The sequence below is a fragment of the Nicotiana tabacum genome, chromosome 22, assembly GCF_000715075.1.
Source record: "Nicotiana tabacum cultivar K326 chromosome 22, ASM71507v2, whole genome shotgun sequence".
NCBI lineage: Eukaryota > Viridiplantae > Streptophyta > Magnoliopsida > Solanales > Solanaceae > Nicotiana > Nicotiana tabacum.
The window spans coordinates 63874740-63894490 of record NC_134101.1 but is presented as its reverse complement, the minus strand read 5'-3'; the positions used below and the strand labels follow the sequence as shown (position 1 = coordinate 63894490).

The following is a 19751-nucleotide window of genomic DNA, read 5'->3' as shown; positions in this document are numbered from 1 at the left end:
CTGAAAGTAGTTATGCTAGGGAGTCAGTTTCTGAGGTTGAGATGTCTCGAATTTGTTATTTGATTGGTTTGAACTATTCAAGAGAGTTCTAGGCATGGTTTTAATATGGGGAGGAAAGTCTAAGAATGCATATGCAAAGGGCTAATTGTTGGTATCAGCCAAAGTCATGGGTGTGTTTGAGCTTAATTGAAAAGTTGTGGCTTGATAGTGATAAGCTTAATTTTATGTAGTCTATAGATTGATTTTACTTAGCCTCAAATTGGTATCTTGCTATACCCTTTCGCAGCCGCGATTACTACGCTACACTAAATCTTCCTGAGTTTGAACTCACCACAAGATATGAAAATCTACTTCATTCCTCAATTAAACAACATGAAAAATCTTTCAACACACTCAACTCGAGACTATACGTCATATCAAGACAGCAATCTATCACCCAATAGTCCTTTTTACATCTCAAGAAAACTCTTTTCATCACATTCAAACCATCTAAACACATCCCGAAGTCACATCATACTCATCATATAGCCATCCAATCACTCATCGAGTCACAAATTACACTCATATGGACGCTACCGGACATATAAGTCCAAAAACACGTGCTCACATAACGGAAATCCTCGTGCTCAAGCTACAGCCATAACCTGTCCTCAAGTCCTCTAGACTGGCCCATCATCAACACACAAAAATCACATCTAGCACCTCATCCATGAAATCACAAGCCGGAGATGCACGACTGATACCGAGCGCCCATATGCACAAACGAATGCGTGGAGGAAATTCAAAGAGTTATGTTTCAAGCCGAATCAATGTCACATGATAAGGAAAGAAAGATGGGAAGTTTATCCTAAATGTCCTGTAGCCTCTTGAAGATAGGTATAGACATCATCATACCAATCCGTAAGACTCTACTAGACACTTGTTCATGAGTTGTAGAACCTAGGAACCTAGAGCTATGATACTACCTTGTCACGATCCAAAATCCACCTAGTTGTGATAGCACCTAACCCAACCCATCAGGTAAGCCCATTAACAACTATCCAATTTAAATGAGATTTATTAAGAAAAGAAATAAAAATTCAACTGCTTTTATACAAGAATTTCCCAAGGATTAGTACTACAAATCACGAGCTTCTAAGATTTAGTATTTACAAAGCTGGTATGAAATAAAGTACATCATCTGTTTGAAATATACATGAACAGATTAATATTCTAAAGCTACCAAGATCAAGAGACAGCTATGACCGAAACACAGGTACATCTTCAAATCCACCTCCCGCCGTGCATAGCAACATCAACATCCAACATCTGCATGCAAGGTGCAGAAGTGTAGTACGAGTACAACCGACTCCATGTACTCAATAAGTAACAAACCTAACCTTAAGTTGAAAGTAGTGACGAGCTGCAACAAAGGCTGGAGTCTAACATCAGTAGCCAACAATAGTTCATAACAACATAATAAAACTAATAAAAGAAGTAACTCAGAGCTATAGTGCTCAGCTCGTTCACAGTTCCGAAAAATAGGCATGCTTTTCAAGTATGTCAGTGAAAATCCAAATCTTTTACCGAAATCACTAAAATATGAGTACGTTTGTAAAACTGTGATTTTTCCCAAAATATTCAACTGGTAAATGTTTCATTTTCAAATGGCATGAGGAAAGTACATCTCTATGCCTACATGTCAATGTGTATGTTAAGTCATGAATGATGCAATGTCGTACAACATGAGGAAAATGCATCTTTATGCCTGTATGTCAAGTGTGCATGTCGAATGCAATGCAACTCAGTGATAAAACCAAAAGTATACTCTCAGAGTATCAATTCACTCAGTCCTCTCAGTCAGTCAGTCCTCCCAATCACTTGGTACTCACACTCGCACTCTGTAGGTACCTGCACTCACTGGGGTGTACAGACTCCAGAGGGGCTCCTTCAGCCCAAGAGCTATACTAATCCAATCATGGCATAAATCATAATAACATTCTGCGGCGTGCAGCCCGCTCCCTTAAATATCACTCACAAACAAACCCTCAGCCTCACTCAATCATCAATCTCTCTAGTCTCTCAGGCTCACAATGTCATAAAAATCAGCTTAAAAATGATGATGTGATGTATCGATAAATGGTGACCGAGACTGGGATATGGTATGTAGATGAATGCGTATGACTGAGTATGTAATTTCAATATAAACAGATAACTCAACAACAGAAATGACTCCAGTGGGTCCCAATAGGATAAGCATATAGCCTAGACATGATTTCTAACGTCACTATAAGAAAAAAGACCATTAACGAAGAGAAATCTGGTCCTTAAAAGTATGTTTCTGGTCTTTAAATGTCAATAGCGACCGGAGAAATCTGGCCGCGACCCGTCGTTATTTCCTCCACCGCTAAAGGTCAATAAGGACAAGGTTCATCCACTGGTCCCTACATGTTTTAATGGCCGGCGACCTTCTGCTCTCTAGAAACACATTCTAGAGACCATATTTCTGGTCCGTAAACAGCTTAAACACAAGGTATCAGTTGGTCCCTAAATGTCAATAGGGACCAAAATTATGGTCCTAAAAGTGATATACATAACACAATAAATATATGATTGTTTTGGTCATCTTATATTAAATATTATAAAATTTATAATACAGAAAATCAATCGAATATTAACAAAATTCAGTAAATATCAGAATTTCATACATATAATTAATTACAAGTATTGTATTAATATCTCATTAGTATCATTGTACAAACATGGTATCAGTCACTATATTGCTTACGCAACCCCTTGAGAAAAAAAAGAAAAATTAACATCCGTAGTAAAAAAAAAAAATAAAGCGTTGCTTAGCAAAAACTAAATCCTTCGAAAATAAGGTAACCTTTTGCCTAACAGTCCTACCAAAATGACAATCAACTTGTTAACTTGTATGAAGTCTTCAACCAAGCATCTTCACTTGTATGTGAGTCTTCAAAAGCTGTAAAAATTAATAAAAAATATCCAATAAGGAAAACTTCAAAGATCAACTATAAAAGTTAATTAAATAATGAGGGGATCATTGTTGCTACACTGAACAGCATGTTCTGAAGCCAACAACAATATAGCAAAGCTTAGTTAATAAGAAACTAGAAAAGTAAAAGAAGAAAAGTAAATAACCATGCTCAAAAAAGAAGAAACTAGTAGAAAAAGTGAGGAAATGAGATTTAGTTCAGCAATGACAACGAGGCAATGAATCTCAAAAAATTCAAATGATCTCAAGAGCGGGCATCTTGTGGAAAACAAATTGCTGTGTCCCTCACAAATCTTTGCTTTTTATACTCCTAATGTAAGAAGCTATACGTAATGAATAGAAACAGAGAAAAACAAATGCCAGCAGCCCATTGAAGTCGCCATTTTCCTTCTCTTAAAAACGTAAATATAACCATAAACAATATAATTTTACACCTGAATCAAGAAAACAACTGCAAAGCCATGAGAAAGAACCTGTTATGGAGTGTGGAGGACCACCAGATTTTCCTGAAAAATCTAATCCTCCATCTTGTTTTCGTAAATTCATAATTTTTGTAATAGCTAAATCTAGTTTTGAATAGGACATCAATCTCATTACGCCGCAGTCACCATTCAAATCACTGAACCAACAAAATGCAAAAACTGCTAAGGTTCTCAATCCTCTGCCACACAAAGATATGTATCATTTTTATTTTCTTTTTGAGGATGAATTAAGTACATGAATATCTTTTGAGAGAGATTCATTCTGCCTAGCCAAGCCATAGCTAGAAGGAGCCACAAGCAGATGAACTAATTTCATAAAGCAGCCTTGTATCACTCAAACAAACATAGAGTTTTGAAAGGGTTACCGGATACAGTTTACCTCCTAAACGCTTTGAATCTTAACTCATTATAAGTTCACAAAAAAGGTGGAACCCAAACATTAAAAAAAACTTCTAAAGACCACAGCTGAAGAACCAGATCTGGAAAAGTAAGGAAAACCCTAGCTTCTATTCGTCGACCCAATATTGGAAGCAAACGATGACAATTAAACTAAAAACCTATTTCGAATCAAATTGAAAATACTTTAAAGAGATCCTAAGCCACAAAATGGAGAATTTCACAAAATAACTAAGAACCACTTGAAGCTTCAGTGCAAAATAAACAAAAAAAGAAAAATAAGTAGATTGAAAGATGATAAAGAACAAAACCTGAGATTTAAGGTTGAGAGAAAATTTCATAGGGAAATAGTCATTCTTTTGGAGTTGAATTTGAGAGATTGAGGAGTCACGAGGGTTTTGACCCTTTAGGGATTTCAAAGAGACGAGAGGAGTTTCCGTCAAAGTGTTTTCACGATTTTTTCATTTTTCTAGATGCATAATTAAGTGACTTTTTTTTCTCGAATAAAGTATAGGGACCAGAATTTTATATTTTTATGGACCAAAATTGTTTTCGTCGTTAAATAAAATAATAAAATCGGCAAACAATGACTAGAGAAAAATATCGTCCCAATAAGTATACTTTTAGGGACCAGATTATAGACTCATTGTTAAAACTTGGTCGCTAATAAACCTTTTTCTTGTAGTGCGTGGATCACAGCTCAATCACTCTAACACGTAGAGATTTCATGAATACAAATAAGATTAGGTGACTACAGAGTACCACAGAAATAACCAAGTCATAATTCACACGGTGCACGCCCGCACGCCCGTCATCTAGCATGTGCGTCACCATAACACCAAACACATATCACGTATATTCGGAGTTCATACCCTCAGACCAAGTTTAGAAGTGTTACTTACCTCGAACAAGCCAAATCCAATACCGGGCAAGCCAAGCAATGCTCCAAAAATGCCATCCCGCATGTACCGACCTCCAAACGGCTTGAAACTAGCCAAAAGCAACTCAAATACATCAAATAAAGTCTAAGAAAATAATTCCAATCGATAAAGGTCGAATCTTTACTCAAAAGCCCAAAATCAACCAAAAAATCAAACCCGAGCCCGCACCTTGGAGCCCGACAAAACTCACAAAATCCGACAACCCGTTCAATTTCGAGTCCAACCTTACTAGTTTCATCCAAATCCGACTCTGAATCGATGTTCAAAACTCGTAAATTCATTTTATGAAACTTAAGACAAAATCCCTCAATTTCTCTCTTGAAATCCTCAATCAAATGCCAAAAACGAAGATAGATTCATGAAATATAATCCAAAATAAGTGAAGAAGATTTATACCAATCCACATGGTAAAAATTGACTCAAAACACCCGAAATAGAGTACTTTATTACCACTGGGCAAATTAATGAATCGCGAACGTAGTACACCCAATTGAAAGAACTATGCGTTCGCGGAAGTAACCTCGCGAACACGAAGAGACGATCAACACTGCCCAGTCCAGTCCCAAGAACTACGCGAACGCGTAGATGCAGACGCCAATGCGATAAAGACCATTCCCACCTACGCGATCCCGGCTAACCAATCGCGACCGCGATGAAGAAAATGCCCCGCTCCAGATTTCCTTCACGCGATCGCGAAAATCAATCAGGGCACCAAAAACCAGTATACACCAGCATTGAAAACATGAAGAAAAATGGTCTGAATTCTGTCCGGAACACGCCCCAGCCCCTCGGGACCACGTCCGAACAGTCCAACAAGTCTCGTAACATAACACGAACCTACACGAGGCCTCCAATCACACATAACAACATCGAAACGACGAATCGCACCTCAAGTCAAACTTAAATTAACTTTGAACTTGAAATCTCCAAAACTCGTGCCGAAATATATCAAATCAACACGGAATGAACTCAAATTTTGCACACAAGTCCCAATGACATAACAAAGCTATTCAAATTCTCGGAACCACAATCTGAACCCAATATCATCAAAGTCAATTTTTGGTCAAACTTATAAACTTTCCAAACCTTCAAATTTCTAACTTTCGTCGATTTGTGCCGAAACCTTCTAGAGACATCCAAAATGCTAATCCAGGGATATGCCCGAGTCCAAAATCTCTATCCGGACCTAACAGAACCATCAAAATACTGATCTGGATTCAAATACTTAAAAGTCAAACTTGGTCAACTCTTTCAACTTAAAGCTTCCTATTTGGGAATCATTCTTCCAAACTAATTCTGAATTACCCGAAAATCGAAACCGACGATACACACAAGTTATATTACATCATACGGAGCTACTCATGCCCTCAAACTACCGAGCGAAGTGCAAATGCTCAAAACGGCTGGTCGGGTCGTTACATGATTAATTTCGGAGTTGCAAAATATCAAGGTTTTGGCATGTCTTATTTGGCCAAGCTTCTAGGAGGCCAAAAGTATTTTTTTTTTTTTGTAAAAAAAATACATTTTTAAAAAATTTAAGGTGATTGACCAAAATACAAAAATACTTTTGAGCAGCAGCAGAAGTAATTTATTTTTGCTTTTGGAGAGAAACTATAAATTCTAGCTTCTTCCAAAAAGCAAAAGCAGAATTTAACATTTTCCTTTTTCTTTTCCTTTTCCTTTTTATTTTGTACTATATATATCTTCTCTATTTTTTTTAATCATGTTTTTATTCTCTTTCTCCTATTCCAATGAATATATTTTAAAATTATATTGAATGATATATTTTGACATATTTAAATTATCATATAAACAATAAGTAATACCAAACACTCAATGTTATTACTTTGGAATAACCATATTTAATATTGACTGAAATTTTTAATCTATATTTTTACTTTACGTTTTGTATTTTATTAAATTCTTTTATAATAAATATTTAAATTTATTTTTCTTTTTTAAATAATACTAATCGCAAATTGAACCTTTATTGTCCTTTTTCATAATTTAATACTTAAAAGAAATTTTTTAAAAGATTGGATGAAGATAATGAGCTTGCAAAAAAGCACTACTCAAACGAAGTGATATAAACATAAACTGCTATTTTGCAAAAGTACTTTTTCAAAATTCACTTTTGAACAAAATCACGTTTCAAAATAAACAATTTTTAGCAGCTTGGCCAAACGGGCTCTTAGTTGCTTTATCTTGGTGTCCTCTGTTTTCTCAAAAAGTAGTATATTAGTATTAGAACCCGGCGGATACACAATGAATATAAAAGAATAAAAATAATATCAAATTATGATCTGATTTTTTAAAGTGTCATCTTAATTTTTTGTTGAAAGGTACTTAATAAATAAAACCCTATGAAGTTCAAGGAATTGAATCCTAGTTATGAATAATTTTTGGATGAAACTCAAATATACAATTAAAACATATATATATATATATATATATATATATATATATATATATATATATATATATATATATATATATATATATATATATGGGATAAGATGCGTGGCTTTGTGCCAACACATTGGAACAATAATTTTATACAATTGGTACTAATCTGTCAGTTGTTTTCTAAATAGGTCAGGCATGGTCATTTGATCTTTAATTCCCATGAGTTGGTGCCATTGCATGAATTCTTCTTCTGTCCAAGGAGAAGACATGGTCTGTTCTAGTTGAGTTTGAGCTTGTTGAGATTCTTCTTGCTCAGCTAAGTGTCACGACCCTAATTCTCCTCCGCAGGATATCATGATGGCACCTAGTTTCTAATACTAGGTAAGCTTAACAAACATGCGAAAATAACTGAAATATCAAATAAATTATTGAATACTCAACATCTATATAGAATAAACTTCACTGCTCAACATATAGAATTTTCCCCAAAACCTGGTGATATCGAGTCACAAGCTCTACAATAGTATCAAAATCATCCCTATACAATTGTATCTAATAACAGAAGGAAAATATAGAAATAGATAGAGGGTGACTCCGAGGCCTGCGAATGCTGGCAAGTGTACCTTGCAATCTCCACGTGCGAACTCAACTCACTAATGCCAGGACTGGTAAGAGGTACATGGATCTGCACAAAAGATGTGCAAAAGCGTAGCATGAGTACACCACAACCGTCCCCAGTAAGTGCCAAGCCTAACCTCGGTAGAGTAGTAACGAGTTCAGGTCATGGCCCTACTGGAATAAGTAAGAAAAGAAACTATACAAGTGTAGGACAGTGTAGTAATAAAAGCAATGAAATTGAAACAACAATCAAAGACATGTGCAGCAATAGAGAAATACCAACAAGAGTCACTACCGAGTTACCGCCCCGTAGTCTCAAATCACAAGAATAATTCACAATCTTTCCTTATATCACTGTGGATACCTTACATTTAGTTTTGAAAATCATTTTCCCGAAATAGCATTCCGCGTTTTAGCCCACCTTATTACACCGCATGACTTCTAGTAATTTTCCTACTAGCCGCTCGTATCAAGCCCACCTTGGCTCACCACATGCGTTTCAACCCCAAAATCTTATACCACCGCATGCTTATCAATGTCACAGCGTATCACAAATCATACCTCAAGTGCCCAATATCACAACTTGCCACAGAAATTAATAACAATGGTGTTTTTACAATAAGTAGCCCATGGTTCAACCACAATGTACACAACAGTTTCAACAATAATAACCGGAGGTGAATAACTCAACAAGAATAGTATTTCACAACTTAACACTTTGCCTCAATGTGAATCACAGCCTTTATAACTCAATGCCAATTTCAACAATAAGATATTCCAAGAACAACAACTTCAAGTAAGAATTCAACGGTTAAATAATGAATATGGAATAAAGTAAACAAGTACTTCAACTAAACATGTAGTGCAATTAACAAATAAGAGCTAAGACAAATAGGGCATGTGAAACAGCCTAATGATGATGAAGATAACATGTTAAGTAACTCAATTAAGGCATAAAAAGAATCTATATAGCTAAAACCGGTATATTTCTATATTTAGCCCGTGCACACACTCGTCATCTTGCTACACGGCTTCCACACATCACAATTATCACAAACAATACTAATCCTAAGAGGTAATTCCCCCACACAAAGTTAAGCAAGACACTTACCTCAAAATACGCTAACTCAATCTACTAGTAGGCCTTTCTCTTGATTATCCAACTCCGAATGGCTCGAATCTAGCCAAAACAACTTTATACCATAAATATAAACTATAGGAAACTAATTCAAACAATAAAGTTACGATCTTTGCAAAGAAATAAGAAGTCAAGTCAAAAATTCAACTCGGGGCCGCGTCTAGGAACCCGACCAAAATTACAAAATTCGAACACCCATTTAATAATGAGTCCAATCATATAAGAAAAACTCCAATCCGACCTCAAATCACCTTTCCAAATCCCAAAATTTAGTCTAGGAAGGTTTCACAATTTTTCTCCAAATTTCCAACTCAAATCCCTAGGTCCAAATTATGAAATATGAGATAGAACCCTCGTTTTGAAATTATATTCTGCTGCCCAGTGATTTCTTCTTCGCGAACGCGGAATGTGCCTCGCATTCGCGAAGCACAAAATACTCAGATGCCAAATTCTTCATGAATGCGAGATCCCCCACGCAAACGCGATGAACATAGAGCCCAGGCCTACGCGAACGCTTTGAATAACTCCTTATACCATCGCGAACGCGTGGCCATCTTCGCGAACGTGAAGAACAAACCTCACCTGCCTCCCAGATACCCTTCACGAACATGATACCTCTCTCGTGAATGTGACGAACGAAACCAAACATCAAATAAATATGCAGCTCAACAAGTTTTGAAATGTGCCGAACATGGTCCGAATCACACCCGAGGCCCCTGAGAGCTCAACCAAACATACCAACAATTCCTAAAACACCATATGAACTCGCTCAAAGCATCAAATCACATAAAACAACACTAGAACCACGAATCGCGCATTGATTCAAGCCTAATGAACTTATGAACTTCCGAATTTCAAAATTAATGTCGATTCATACTAAAACAACTTCGATTGACTTCAAATTTTGTACACAAGTCATAAATGACACGATGGACCTATTGCAACTACTGAAATTGTAATTCAACTCTGATATAAATAAAGTCAACTCCCAGTTAAACTTGCCAACCTTCCAAACCTTCAATGTTTTCCAACTTTCGCCAAATTACGCCGAAATGACCTACGGACCTCCAAATCAACATTCGTACACGCTATTAAATGAAAAAGCATAATAAAAAGATATTGGGACCGTCAAAACTGTATTTCAGAGTCATTTATACAAAAATCAAACTACGGTCAACTCTAAATAGGGTATCGGGGCTGAAATACTCAAAATGACCGTCCAGGTTGTTACACTAGGTCTGCCTATTTTTTGACTGGAAATTGGAGTGGGTCCTGAATTTTCTATCATATGAACTTGGGGGACTCCGCTCACGTAGTAGTCTGATGGAATTCTGTATTTGGGCTGGCTTGGTTCAGCTCTGTCTTTTGAGAGTTGCTTGGAGGCAACTGAAATGGTTTGTTGTTTGGAAACAACATCTGTAGTAGATTGATTAGGTACTGCTTCAGTAATATTTTCCTCCGGTGGAGGCAGAGCAAACATTGGAGGTTTTGAAAGTTTTGCTTTCTTTTTCCTAGGTATTTTATCTTCTTGTAACGACCCGACCGGTCGTTTTGAGCTCCAGCGCATGGTTTGGTAGTTTGAGGCCTTGAGTAGCTTCACTTCAGGTATTATAACTTGTGTGCATGGTCGAAATTGAATTTTGGGACGTTCGGAGTTGAGTTGGAAAGAAAATTCTAATTTCGGAAGATTTAAGTTAGCGGAAATGACTAAGGTGTGATTTTTGAGTAACTGACCTCCAAATCGGGAGTTGAAGGTTCCAACAGGTTCGTATGATGATTTTGGACTTGGACGTATGTCCGGATTAGGTTTTGTATGACCCGAGAGCGTTTCAGCACCTATTGTGGAAGTTGGCATTTTAGAAGAAATTCATAAAAATTGGGTTGAGGTGTATATCAATGTTATCAATGTCCGTTTGGGATTCCGAGTTTGGGAATAGCTCCGTATGGTGATTCTGGTATTGGGAGCGTGTGCAGAAGTGGATTTGGAGGTCCGTAGGTCATTTGGCGAAAGATAAAAATTTAAAGATTTTTGGAAAGTTTGACTGGGAGTGGACATTTTGATATCGAGGTCGGATTCTGATTTCAAAAGTTGGAGTAGGTCCGTAATGTCAATTATGACGTGTGTGCAAAATTTGAGATCAATCGGACGTGATTTGATAGGTTTCGGCATCGATGGTAGAAGTTTGAAGTTCTAAAGTTCATTAAGCTTGATTTGGGGTGCGGTTCATGGTTTTAGTGTTGTTTGATGTGATTTGACGCCTCGAGCAGGTCCATGTTATGTTATGGGACTGGTAGGTATTACTGGACGGGGTCCCGGGGACCTCGGGTCTGTTTCGGGGTGGTTTCGGATCAATTCGAGCTGTTTTGGAACTACTGTTGCTGGTATCTGGTTTGAGGCTACTAGGATTTGGCCTTCGCGAATGTAAGGCAGTGGACGCGAACGCGAGGCAGTAGCTGGGAAAGCCTTCGCGAACGCGGCCAAGGCTACGCGAACGCGAAGAAGAGAGAGGGAGCGGGGGCCTGGAGTCATTTAGCCTTCGCGAATGCGAAGCTTCAATCATGAACGCAGAGCAGTAGGGCCTGAAGGCATCGCGAACGCGAGGCTTTGGTCGCAAACGCGAAGAAGGGTGGACCTGGGCTGGGCAGAATGTTTTTAAAGCGGGGTTTGGGTTCATTTCGCCCATTTTTCACCCGGCCTGGGCGATTTTTGGAGCTTTTGAAGAGAGGATTTCATCATCAAGCATGAGGTAAGTGATCTCTACTAGTTGTGAGTTACATACATGGTTTTTATATGGATTCAAGCATGAAAATTTGTAGAAATTTGGGATTTTGGTAAAAAACTTAGAAATTTATATTTTTGGATTTTGACCACGAATTTGGGCATGGAATTGAGAGTAAATTATATATTTGAGTTCGTGATGCCATGGGTAATGTTTATCTTCAAAAAGTTTCGGAATCCGGGCACGTGGGCCCGAGAGCGATTTTATCGACTTTTCGAGTGGAGTTGGGAATTGTTGTAAATTGAATTATAATGAGTATTAGAGTGTACATTTATGGATTTACACATTTATTGACTAGTTTTGAGCGATGGTCATCAGTTTGAGTTGTTGGTAAGGCTTTAAAGCCGGTTATGGGACTTCAGAGTGAGATAAGTTTCCTTTCTAACCTTGTAAGAGGGAATTAACCCTATAGGTGAATCAAATCATTATGTGTTTCTATTTGTGGGGGCTACGCACGCATGAGGTGACGAGAGTCCATGCTAGCTACTATTATGGCTATGTCCGGGTAGTCTAGGACCCATATCATGTTGTACTTGCGATGTTTGCACCCTACTTGTTAATTTAATTATTTAAGACATTTAGAAACTCGATAAAGGAATTGTAACAAGGTTAAACTTCATTTACTTGACCGTTAAATGAGAATTTGAAATTTTGGAATATTATTCCCTTAATAAATCTTGAATTGGTTGTTTAATGTGTTTTCTTTTTTGCAGAGCGGGCCGAATGCCTCGGTAGCAGATAAATGCATCTATGGTTCTTGCTGTTCGACCCTCGGCAGTACACAGTTTAAATATTTTATTGGATCGAGCTGTACGATCTCGGCATGATTTGCGCATGATATATTTTTGGAATTGATAATAATTGATATTGCTTTCATTGGCCCAAGATACAAAAATATTAAATGACAAAATTAAATTTGGAAATTTCTTATGAACAAAAGAATTGTTTACTTATTTCATGATATTGAGCTTACAGTCATTCTACGTAATCCATGCTTAATTATATCATTGATATTTTATTTATAGCCCATAGTAAGTGTCGAAGTCGACCCCTCGTCACTACTTCTTCGAGGTTAGGTGGAATACTTACTGGGTACGTGTTGATTTATGTAGTCATACTACACTTGCTGTATATTTTTGTGCAAGTGCATATATGTCCTGGTGGACTTATGGGCGTAGAGGCGCGGTTATTGCAGGGATTTAGGTGAGCTGAATTGTCGTCGCCTTGCAGAAGGCCGTTCTATCGTTGCAGCTCAGTATAAGTATTACCTAAGCTTTTGAGATTTGTCATTGATTGTTATGATGATTCGTGCGTTGCTATCACACAGTGTTTGAGTAATGGTAGGATACTTATCTATGTATAGGGGAAGTGAGTGATTTGAAATGAGGTTTTTCTGACTGCATGATTCAAGGGTTAAGTTTTTATTTCCAAAGAAGGAAAGGCATTCGGACTAAGAATGTTTAGGTTTGGGTTGATGGAGTAACGGGACTTGGTATTTTCGAGCGTGGTGGAATTTTTATCTGTGATGTGGTGTCGGCGTCCTTGTTAAATGCGTTAAGTTCGCCGGTGTTATGGTCTTCTTTAACTCGCCTTCGGGTCAGGGTATTGTGAAATGGTATCGGGGAATCGGCTGTCAGAGATCACGGTGTGCAGTGGTTTAAGATCGAATCGGTGTTTCTAGTGTTGATGGCTCGAGAAAGATGATCTTCAAAAAGGTTTAAAGTTGGTAGCAATTGATTGGTTAAGTGCTACATAGATAGATTTTGATTTAAGGCAATAGCTGGGCAGCGAAGGATGAGTAAGGACATGTGGGAGGTGTCTTGCGGTGGTTAAAATTCTAGAAGGCCAAGTGTGAGAAACAGAAGTCGAGTAGTTGCTTAAAGGAGAGGGTTTGACCAAAGTGGGAGAGTGGTAGAGCAATATACAGGTTCTGTGGTGGGGTAGCCACACATCTTGGGGGAAATTTAGAGTGATTTGGGATTCATGGTGGACAGTGGCTAGGTCTACGAACTAATTTGGAATATTGGCTACTATTGAGGAAGGTTGGATACGACGGAAAGGAGTTGCATGGTATGAAGAAGGATACAACATGAATTTGGATTGGAATGTATTGTCGCACCTTTAGTTGATGTCCAAGAGGAGTGAACGGACTTGTACAGTTGATGAACGAGCACGAGCTCAGGATGGTTTATTGGTCTCGTGGTGATTGTACTCGGTGCAGCATTGTTGGAAGATGTCGGCATGGAATATCCACAGGTGGGTTATTTCCGGCGAGCAGGTTAACTATTGCGTGGTGTTGATGAAGCTTCTATAAAGTATTTTATTGGCTATCCTTTAAGAGGTCGAATATGTAAAATGTGGCTAGTCATTCAGAGGCATTCATAAAATGGTTAGCATAAGGATTTTGAGGAATTTGGCGGGTCGATTGTGCGAGGTCATATTGGTAAGGGAGAAAGAATCTTGGTAGGTTCCAGGGTCATATAATGGTAGCTTCAAGCTTAAGTGGGAGAGCCCCACCGCCTACAATTGGATTGCATTGGTGTCTACTTGTGCGGTTTATGGTTATCAGTGTATTGGTGGGTTGTTACGACTAAGGAAAGAGAATATCAGTGGTGATTTGAGCCAAGGATTTAAGGAATGTGTGCTACAATTGGCCTTATCGATTCATGTTCAGGCTTTGGGAAAGACTCAGAGTTTATGCTTCGTGTAGATGTGATGTACAAGGAATGTGAGTCAGCCGAGTGCTTCTTTGAGAAGGTGTTCATGTGCTAGCATGGCCTTGGAGTTTGATCATAATTGGGAACAAGTCAGAGTAGGTGACTCTCAACAATGGTTCTAGTGGGTTCAAAAAAAAATCAAAGTGCAGTGACTAAGGATTTCGAGCCAGTTGTATGGTTAAGTATTGAGCTTTTACAGTGGGTTATGAAAGGGGCTTGGAGTGTTCTATGTTATCATCGGTCTGCGGTGTAGCATTAGCGGAATGGGAGAAATTAACTTCGGATTCGTAAAGGAATTATCAGAACGGGTGTACCAGTTGAAGATGCGAATGTGAGCACTAGGAGGGTATGAGTTAGTTCATGGGTTTTGAGACAGCATGGTCTCGTGAAATAAGGTCACTCAGATGAGTGCGGATTTGGGTTCATTATGTTTTAAATGGGGCTATTATTAGTCCTAAGGCAAATTCGGAATAAATTAGAAGAAGTGGCTCGGTTGGTAATGGTTGAATCAGCACGGTTATGGCAGTGACCAGTTTCTCCAGCGTGAAGTTATACATGTAGTTTGTGGTTGTACACTTAGGCTTGAGCGCCACCACAACTTGGTTGATTTGGGAGGTATTCGATTCATATGGCTTTGTTATGTAAAGGGATTTTCGGAAGAGTTATGGCAGTTTAAATCATGACATGAAGTTGTATTTTCTGCAGTTTGGGAATTTAGTTACGTGTTACATTGGTTCTTCTAAAATGAGCTAAGTAAAAGGTTTCTATATGATGAAGTGTTTATTCTATTAGTGGATCAGGGGTTATAATGGAAATCTGGTACTCTCACGTATTGGCATGTTAGGTGTAGTGAGCGGCATGGGAAATTGGAAGCTGAGGATCAAGTTGCGGTTCGGTGTTGACAAGAATGTCACAATCTCGGATGATCAGGGAAGAATTCAGATGTTTAGAGTAAGCTGGTATTGTCTTTAGCATCTCCTGAGATCGGTGTCCTGTGTAAGTGTTACACCCTATATTTTCGTACGTAAAAATGCGTCGTAAGTAAACTAATGTAGGACCAAAAATGAGATAATATTTAAAAGTATATAAAGTACGTTAATCATGTTACCTCTGAGGTTACAAATATTGAAGATCATGAACAACAAGTACAAAGAGGGTTGGACAGTTCAGAAGCTAAAGCAATTAAATAAAACAATGTTTCGTCGAAAGTCGACAAGTTGGGAATGTTATAACATGTACCTTTGGGGTGAGACTAGGGTGATTAACATGATAAGGTGATTATGTTATGATTTATATTAGTCGTATGACATCCGTGTGTTATGTTTTGAAGTCAAGCGAGTTGTGAAACAAAAGTCGATGAAAGTCATCACAAGTTACATTCATAAGTTTTACTGAAACTTTGGGTCAAATGTAACTGCAATTTTCTCCCAATATACTTAGATTTATGGGGTGTTCCACCCATCAAATTAAAGATCTATGAGTCTATTTTCCAACGCATTAAACCATTTGTCAGTACGACATCGGAGTAGAGAGATATGGGCATTTTTACGATACTGCACAAGCTGCTAGGTGACAAGTAGGTGTGTCACCTACTTGCTTAAATGCAAGCCCAAAAATGGGCCATTTTGGGTCGTCCAAAGAGGCCTTTTAAAGGCCTATTTTATTCATATATTAGACTTAAAATAAAGCATAATAACCAGACATAAGCTCTGCAAAGAATCCTCCTAAATATTTCTCACAAACCCTAATTGATTTTCTCTCCCTTTCAAGTTCTAATTGGAGGTAAAACCTAGAGTTTGAAGAACCAAGATAGGAGCTGATTTATCCAACAAATAAGGTGAGTTTACTGATCTCTTTCATCCATTTTTCTGCTGTAAATTCATGGTAAGTCGTTCTATACTTGTAAGAACTCACGGGACGGTGATCAGAAGCCGTGAGTTCGAGTTATTCACTTGTAGCGGACTGTTTTGTGGACTGTTTTGTGTTGCTGTTGGGCTACATGTTTTACTACTATTTTGTGGAGTTTTGGAGGAGGAAGGGGGTTTATAAACACCATATAAATGTAGGGTGGTTGGCTGGTCGTTCGTCATAACATTTTCGGGTCGTTTGACACTACTACGGTGGTCGTTTTGTGTACGAAGAGATTGGGGTGTGTTGGGCTATTTTGTAGTATTTGATGGTGTATATAGGGCTGGAAAATGATGTATATATGTTGTTATTGTTCTGTTCTTGTATTGTTGGTGTTATCTTGAATTTGGAGGAAGTAAGGATTATAGGGGAGATGCTGCCCGTTTTAATACAAAATAAGTTTGTCGTTCGTTGTGCGATAGTTGTACCTTTCGTAACTTAACGATACTATTATTATCATTCTTGTAGATTAAGGTGCAAAGAGGTGAGTTCAACTTGGTGATTGGAAAGATTGTGATAAGGTATGTTAAGGCTAAGCCCTTCCTTCATTTTGGCATGATCTCGTAGCTACATGTGTTAATAATGAGACATAAAGAGAAGTTCATATTCATGAATTTATTCACATTATTCTAGTCTCATAAGTTACAATATTATTCCTTATCGAGACTTCATATTCAGTTTAGTTTTGTCTTTATTCAGTCAAGAGAGCAGAGGGTGTATATATATATATATACAGTATTACACTATTTTCACCACCATCGAGCTATAATCGGTGGGCAGGCCCCTATTGGGCAACCTCTGATCAGATGGTAAGTTATATATACCGAGCCTATTGTGGCCGAGCGCCTATGAGCGAGCCCAGGATGGCCGAGGTACAGAGCCCAGTATGGCCGAGCGCCTATGAGCGAGCCTACTACGGCCGAGCAGTTACACGTACCGAGCCTTATAGGGCTGGACATTTATTTTACTTACTATATTGAAGGAGTTTAGTCACTATCAGCAGGTAAGTATATCTCCAGACCATCTTTGACTCCCAGTTAATTTCAGTTATCATATTATCAGTTCAGTTTTAGATTTCAGTTATTTTATTGCCTTACATACTCGGTACATTATTTCGTACTGACATCCCTTTTCTGGGGGCACTGCATTTCATGCGTGCAGGTTCAGACAGACAGACGAGTAGACCTCCTCAGTAGGTGTTTCCTGAGTTAAGCCTGATCGGTAAGCTCCACGTCTTTCGGAGTAGCCAGGTCTAGAGTTTTGTGTACATCTTATGTATATCTGTATATATGTTATGGGTAGGTCGGGGCCCTGTTCCGATCACAATATATCTATCAGTAGAGGCTTGTAGACATATCCTGTTGGTTAGTGCAGTATGTTGGGTTTGTAGGCCTGGTATGTATAATTTGGTGGTTTGTCAGCTGTAGTAGCTATGACGGCCTTTTCGGCCTAGCTTTATATTGATGTTTAGTTAGCGCTAGTTTTCATTCAGTTTTATATTTTTCTTCGCAAATTGTCTTGCAAGGTGGCCCCATGGCCAAAGTATGACATTTTATGTTCAGAGTCCCTTAGTCGCAATTTGGTACGCCAGGTTAGGTGGGGCACCGGGTGCTTGTCTCGCTCCTAGGTTCGGGGCGTGACAAACTTGGTATCAGAGCAGTTTTGTCCTAGGGAGTCTACAAGCCGTGTCTAGTAGGGTCTTGTTTATAGATGTGTTGTGCACCACATTATATAAGCAGGGAACTACAGGGTATTTAGGAGTTGGTTACCCTTCTTTGAAATCTAAATCGTGCTATAGAACTGAGTTATTGGAAATTTGAATTAAACTTATGTGTTGGTGTTTGCATGCACAGATGACGGTGACTAGGAAGACTACGGCTAGCCAGAGGAGAGATACAGCAGTAGGTGAGGGGACCAGCAGGGTACCCCCAGTAGATGGGGCCCAGTCTGAGGCTCAAGGCGAGACCCCTACTCAGCCATTACCGGCTCCTCCACCAACTGCGGAGATTCCTAGGGAAACCGCACATCCAGTTCCCCCCCACTTCCATCAGATCAGGACTTGAGAAGTGCGGTTCATTTGTTGACACAGTTGGTAGCTACCCAGCAACAGGCTAGGGCATCAGCTAGTGCAGGAACTTCTGAGGGATTTGCGAGTTCAAGGGTCCGAGAGTTTATTGCTTTGAGTCCCCCAGAGTTCACGGGGACAGATCAGAGGGAGGACCCGTAGGATTTCATAGATCAACTTCACAGGATCTTTCGTGTTATTGCATGCCACGGAGAAAGAGGCACTTGAGCTAGCAGCTTTTCGACTCCGAGATATAGCCATCCTTTGGTACGAGGGATGGGAGAGGTCCAGGGGATGTGATGCACCTCCAGCTATTTGGGAGAATTTTTCAGATGCCTTCCTTGACCAGTACCTACCGCGGGAGATCCGACAGGCTCGAGTCGAACAGTTTCTAGCCCTCAAGCAGGGTAATATGAGTGTTCGAGAGTATAGTCTCCATTTTGACTCATTGGCCAGATATGCACCATCCATAGTTGCTACTATGCGGGACAAGATTCACAGGTTTATAGCAGGGTTAGCCCCAGAGTTAACCGAGGCATGTGCCACCGCTGCATTGCAGGATAGTATGGATATCTCCCAGATTCAGGCATTCGCCCAGAATATAGAAAGGGGTAGGCGTCAGCAGCAGGGTACAGAGAGGGCTGAGCAAGGGCAACGTAAGAGGATAAGATTTCCCAGGTCTCAGGAGCAGTCTTAGGGTAGTTATAGGACCCAGTACTTCGGACGGCCACCTAGGCCTACGCCACCTCAGTTATAGGGTTACAGGTATAACCGCTATACTTAGTCAGGACCAGGTGAGAGCTCATGGGCGTCGGGTTTGCAGCGACAGCGAGGTTCTACGCAGACATGGTCATTTCCTCCACGGTGTGACATCTGTGGTAGAGGACACTTGGGCCAATGTCGAGCAGGTTCTGATGCTTGTTATACATGTGGGCGTCCGGGGCATATGATGCGAGATTGCCCAAATAGAGATTCTGAGGGAATGGCACAACCAGCGAGTTCAGCAACAGGATCATCTATGTCCGTGCATCCTTCAGGGCACGAGTCTCAGTCTTCGGCTGGTAGAGGTCGAGGCAGAGGTAGAGGTTCCAGTTCAGGTGGTAATCAGAACCGTATCTATGCTTTAGCGGGTCGACAGGACCAGGAGTCTTCACCAGACGTTGTGACAGGTATATTAACCATTTGCTCTCGATGCTTATGCTTTGATAGACCCAGGATCTACTTTACCGTATATTACCCCATTTGTCGCGAGGAAGTTTGGTATAGTGCCTGAAATACTAAGTGATCCTTTTGCGGTATCTACAC

At 39.3% G+C, this 19751-nt stretch overlaps 1 long non-coding RNA gene across 1 annotated transcript; it reads right to left on the bottom strand.

Moving 5' to 3' along the window:
* Window positions 1-2662: 2662 nt before the first annotated feature.
* Window positions 2663-4352, bottom strand: LOC107821757 (uncharacterized). The gene is made up of 2 exons (XR_001656228.2): window positions 4185-4352; window positions 2663-2962 (listed from the first exon to the last, which is right to left on the bottom strand). It is a non-coding gene; the product is annotated as an uncharacterized LOC107821757 (long non-coding RNA).
* Between the last annotated feature and the right edge of the window lie 15399 nt (window positions 4353-19751).